This window comes from Suncus etruscus, chromosome 15 (assembly GCF_024139225.1).
Source record: "Suncus etruscus isolate mSunEtr1 chromosome 15, mSunEtr1.pri.cur, whole genome shotgun sequence".
In the NCBI taxonomy this organism is placed as follows: domain Eukaryota; kingdom Metazoa; phylum Chordata; class Mammalia; order Eulipotyphla; family Soricidae; genus Suncus; species Suncus etruscus.
In genome coordinates, this window is record NC_064862.1 from 93407749 (window position 1) to 93414004 (window position 6256).

At 40.5% G+C, this 6256-nt stretch overlaps 1 pseudogene; it reads right to left on the minus strand.

Moving 5' to 3' along the window:
• Positions 1-4349: 4349 nt before the first annotated feature.
• Positions 4350-4470, minus strand: LOC126031827 (uncharacterized; annotated as a pseudogene).
• Positions 4471-6256: the final 1786 nt, after the last annotated feature.

Here is a 6256-nt window from a genome sequence, read left to right on the forward strand (position 1 = left end):
AATATAAAATTTATGAATTTCTATTCCTATTAGATAAGAACTTTCTATATGTAAGATTCCCCATTTTAATGTGCCTATGCAGAAAGCACAATGCCACATGATACTACTGGTGCATATGGGGTAAAAATAGCAATCTAACCAATCCCTATAACCAGGTTCTAGCATAAACCCAAAACACAAGAGAAACTTATCTACTAGAATTTCCTACTAAACAAATCCAAAAAAAAGGATAGGGAAAACTACATTTACATAAGGAAATACACAATAAGAATTAAGCCTATTAAGGAAATACACATATCCCCTTTAAGTTTTTTTGCAATAATCTGTGGGAGGAGGATAAAATCTGGAGCACACCTTCAGCCTGCGATGAGATCTTGTGGAGTCTGAAAAACTGCTTGTAGTATCATGGATCAGGAAATGTTCATGTGCTGAGGGTCTCTCAGAAGTTTAATCCAGTAGTGAGCAACAAACAGTTCACAGTAAAGAGAAGTAGTAGAAAAGGGGCTGCCGAGAGCAAATCAGCAGCAGTGGCGGTAGCATCTTCTTGTACCAAGGCATGTTGGGCTGGGAGGTTGTCTTTTTGCTTTGGGAGCCATCTGGCAGCTAGTCAGGATGGGAGGTATGTTCCATTTCCTGAGGAGTTAAGAACTGAGGGCAAAAAGGGTTAAATAAGGAGAAATAACAGATCAGAGGTGAGAGAGCAAAAAGACAGAAAAGGATTTATAAAGTGGTAAGCAGGGAGGGGGAAAAGGAGGGGTTATATATAATGGGAAGGGCCATATATATAAAATGAACAGGCATTCTGTACAATACAGACAGACATTAGACTGATATAGAGATGTTCACCACACACGTGTGCATACACAGACACTGAAGATCGACCAATAGGTTGCAGCTGAAAAAAACTGACCCAGGTGGAATAGGTCAGAGTGCTTAAAAAATAAAAAGCTGGCAAGTCAGATAGAAAAGTTTTCTAATTCCTAGGCAAATCATCATTGGTGAGGGTGAACTTTTGGGGTTTTTTTTGAGGGGGACATACCCATTGACGCTCAGGGATTACTCCCAGCTATGAGCTCAGAAATCACTCCTGGCTTGAGGGATCATACGGGACACCAGGGATCAAACCCTAGTCTATCCTAGGTTGGCTGGCATGCAAGGCAAATGCCCTACTGCCGAGTCTTTGCTCCAGCCATGGTGACGGTAAACTTTGCTGGAGAAAGGCTCCTGAGTTAGATTGTGCATAAAGTATTCTTAGAACAATCATATTTTCAAGTCTATACTCAGCATATGTTAACGAGCACTATAAAAAAAGGAGTCCACACCATGAAGTATGATCTAACTGGTCTTGAGCATCTCCAAGCTCCTTTTCTGAAAGCAGAGTGAAAACATGGGCATTATGGCTTGAATTGAAAATAAATCGCAAAAATGAACTAAATGAATGTGCACTATAGCAAGAGTATGGTATGCAGTTGCCTTTTCCAGTGGTATCTGTGGACATAAATGTTAGATCATATTAACAGACATAATCAAATAAAAATATATAGATTAGAATATTCTTCAAGGGGTAGAGTGATAGCATAGTGGTAGGGTGTTTGCCTTCCACGTGGCCAACCCAGACAGATTCTGGTTTGATTCCCAGCATCCCATATGGTCCCCCAAGCCTGCCCAGGTATGACTTCTGAGCATAGAGCTAGGAGTAACCCTTGAGTGCCCCTGGGTGTGACCCCCCCAAAAAATAAAAATAATATTTGTCAAGACATAATGATCACCGTGTTTGGAGTCGAATATAATATACCACTGTAATGCAAAACTAGGGTGACCAACCTATATCTCCAAGCACCAATGTAAATAAAAAGATGAAAGAGTTATAATATAGACATGTCAAAATTAAAATACTAAATCATTCTTTTTGTGTTTGTTTTTTGGGTTTTGGGCCACACCCAGTGACGCTTAGGGGTTACTTCTGGCTATGTGCTCAGAAGTTGCTCCTGGTTTGATTCCTAGCTAGGTCCTTCTGGGTCGTCCGCATGAAGGCAAAAGCCCTACCGCTGTGCTATCACTCCAGCCCCCTAAAACATTCTTAAAATGAGCGCTGTAGTGGGAGTAGATTTCAAATAAATGTTTAATAAGGTTTTTTTAAAAATATAGATGTAAGTTATTGGAAATGGTAAAGATACAGAGGTTATGCAACATATAATTTGTATATAGTTGTAAGAATATTAAATTCTCTACCGCATCCAAGGTAAACCACTCTACACTTGCACCACCGCTCCAGCCCCTATTTTTTTATGTTAACAAAAAAGTATTAAAAATATTTTGGGGGTGGGGCTGGGCGGTGGCGCTAAAGGTAAGGTGCCTGCCTTGCCTGCGCTAGCCTCGGACGGACCTCGGTTCGATCCCCCGGCGTCCCATATGGTCCCCCAAGCCAGGAGCGACTTCTGAGCGCATAGCCAGGAGTAACCCCTGAGCGTCACCGGGTGTGGCCCAAAAACCAAATATATATATATATATATATATATATTTTTTGGGGGGGGCAGCTGGAGCGATAGTGCAGCAGTAGGGCATTGGCTTTTCACATGACATATCCAGGACAGATCACCTGCATCCCATGTGGTCCCCCAAACCAGGAGCGATTTCTGCACACATAGCCAGGAGTAACCCCTGAGCATCACCAGGTATGGACCAAAAACCAAAAAAAATTTTTTTCTTTTAGATTTTCTTATCTAAAAAATAAGTCAGGTATTTAACCACCTGTGGACTGGTGTATTATAAATACACTTCAGCCTTGCAGGCTGATTGTCCCTAGCCTCTGACCACTGACAGTTTCTTGCATTGCACCATTTGCTTTAGAATATTTTTTTCTTGTTTTCCTTGTCTATAAACTATGTGCATCTTATGATCAAATGCATCTTATAGAGCAAAAAAATGCAGTATCTATTGTTTTCCTGAAAAGCTGGAGTAGATGGCATTCCCACCAGCAGTGAATGAGAATTCCTTTCTCCCTGCATCTCTGCCAGCACTGATTGTTCATGATTTTTTTTTTTTTTTGGTTTTTGGGCCACACCCGGTGACGCTCAGGGGTTACTCCTGGCTATGCGCTCAGAAGTCGCTCCTGGCTTGGGGGACCATATGGGACGCCGGGGGATCGAACCGCGGTCCGTCCGAGGCTAGCGCAGGCAAGGCAGGCACCTTACCTTTGGCGCCACCGCCCGGCCCCTGTTCAGATTTTTGTGATGCGTGCCTTTTTTCTCTGTGGCATGCGATGGTACCTCATATTTGTTTTGATTTGCAACTTCCTGATGATTAGATGTGGTGCACATTTTCATGTGCCTTTGGCCATTTGTATTTCTTCTTTGAGAAAGTGTCTGTTCATTTTTTGTCCCCACTTTTTGATCAGGTTTGATTTTTTTTTTCTTGTTAAGTTCTGTCAGTACCTTGTATATCTTGAATGTTAGCCCCTAATCTGATGGGTATTGGCCATCCTGGGGTATTCTTTGTATCCTAGTCACTGTTGCCTTTGACGTGCAGAAGCTTTTCAATTTAATGTAGTCCCATTTGTTTATTTCAGCTTCCACTTGTTTGGACAGTGGTGTTTCCTTCTTGAAGATGCCTTTAGTCGCAATGTCATGGAGTATTTCACCTATGTGTTCTTCTATATACCCTGTGGTTCCGGATCTGATATTAAGGTCTTTAATTCATTTGGATTTGTCTTTTGTGTGCATGGTGTTAGATGGAGGTCCAAGTTCACTATTTTGCAAGTGGCCGACCAATTGTCCCAACACCACTTGTTAAAGAGGCTTTCTTTTCTCTATTTTGCTTTGTTACTCCTTTATCAAAGACTAATTGATTGTATACCTGGGGAACATTCTCTGAATACTCAAGTCTATTCCATTGATCTGAGGGTCTGTCTTTATTCTAATATCATGCTGTTTTAATGACTTGCTTTATAATACAATATAAAGTTGGAGAAAGTGATGCATCCCATCTTATTTTTTGTTTGTTTATTTGTTTTGGGCCACACCCGGTGATGCTCAGGGGTTACTTCTGGCTCTGAACAATTTTCTATCCTCTTGATTTTCTGGAGGTATGCTTTATATGTCTTCACATGGTGTATCCTGTAGAATCACCCATGTGCATTTGAAAAGAATGTGTTTTCTAGTTTTTTGGGGGGTGGAGAGCACTATATATCTCCTTGGCCACTTTCTTCCATTTCTCCTTACAGAGCTACTATATTCTTGTTAGGATTCAGCCTGGTTGACCTATCAAGGGTTGTCAGGGTGGTGTTGAGGTCTTCCACTTTTATTCAGTTGCTATTGATGTCTTCTTTCAGATTTGTCAACAATTGTATTAAATATTTTTCTCATCCCCCCCTTGGGTGTGTATATGCTTGTGTGTCATCCTTGTACAGGGGCCATACCAATGTTCTCTGTATCATTTCAATTTTAGTATATGTGCTGCTGAAGCAATCACATGAGTGCGATTTCTTTTTGTTGTATTTAATATCCCCTGATTATTACAAAATGTCCATCTTTGTTTCTGATAACTTTTTTAAATGTAAAGTTTGTCATCTGATATTAATATTAATATGACCACTTGAGATTATTTAAGGGCGTTGTTTGTTTGGATGATTGTTCTTTCAATCTTTGATTTCGAGTCGATGTTTGTTCTGACTATTGAGGTGTGTTTCTTGTAGCAGAATGTTGGGTTCAGCTTTTTGATCCAATTTGCCACTCTGAGTCTCTTAACTGGTGCATTTAATTCATTGACCTTGAGAGAGATAATTGTGGAGTTTAATGATTTTTTTATGTAGGACTTTTGTTTGTCTTTTTGTCTTTTCTTTTAGTAGAACTTTCAGTTTGTCTTTGAAGGCTGGTCTTGAGTCTTGGATTTTTCAGATGTTGCTTATCCTTGAAGCTATGTATGCTTCCTTTAAACCTGAATGTGAGTCGCTGGGTGAAATGTTCTAGGTGAAGCATTCATTTCATTAAATTTTATCACTATCCCACTACTTTCTTTGGGCCTTTAGCATTTCTTGTTGTGATAGGTCTGCTGTAACTTTTAATGTAATTTTTCTTTCTGATCTTGCTTCTTTCAGTATTCTATCCCTATCTGTGGGATTCTTCGTTGTTACTAGGATTTATCTTGGGATGCTTTTCTTCAGATCTCTTTTAGCTAGCTGGTAATCTTCTGGCATGCAGTATTTGTTTGTATGCCATCTTTAGCTCTGTGAGTTTCTCTGTAATGATTTCCTTGACTGTTGATTCTTCCTGGGTCTTTGGAACTCCAATGATTCTCATGTTGTTTCTGTTGATTTTTATCAGAGACTTCTATTTTTGTCCGTTCTCATTCTTTGAGCATTTTTTCCATTGTCAGGTCACTTGCTTTAAAGCTCTTTCCCAATCTTTTCTGTTGTATGGTGTTGCTATGCATCTCTCAGCTCACTGATTCTGTCATTAGCTGCTGTTACTCTGTTAGAGAGGCTTTCCAGTGAGGTTTTTGTCTTACTGAGTGTTTCAGTCCTGTTATTTCAGTTTGGACTCATCTCATTTTTATTTTCATATCCTTTTGATTCTTATTTATGGTTCTTTCATCTGTTCCTTGCTTTCTTTGAGTTTTATGAGGATCCTTAATTTTGCTTCTCTAAACTCCTAACTGAGAGGCTAAGTGGTTGGCACTTTTGAATCATCCTGGCTGCCATCTTTATTCTCTATGTATGGTGGAGGCCTGCCTAGTTTCCTCATTATCACGCTTGTCGTGTGGTGTTTTCCATGTATTGTGTTGCAGTTTATTAACTAGAAGATACATGTCACCACAAACTGTTCTCCTCTAGCTTCGCCCTCCCTGGGCAGGTAGGTAAGTTCACCTCTGTTGATGTTCTCTCAGGATCTTTCTGGGCGTGGTGGCTCATTGTAGCAGCAGTGGCATGTCGATATGCTATCAGGGTCCAAATGCACAAGGAGTGGCTCAGGCTCTGCCCTTCCTGGTGAATCAGTTTACCTCTGTTGCTGTGCCTTTAGGACCTCTTCTGGGCAGGGTGATTCGTGGCAGCAGCAGTGGCAGTTCAAATGCCACAGGTGTCCAAATGCACATGGCGGGGCTCAGGCCAGGCTTGCATCTTTCTGAAAGGTCTTTTTCTTCTCATTTAGGCCTACCGTAATTAAAATTACAAATCTCTGTACAGGGGAATAATTAGTATCTTCTCCTGTGTGCATATGTACTTTGCTTTCCACTCTTTTAGCAGTTATTATTGTCTACT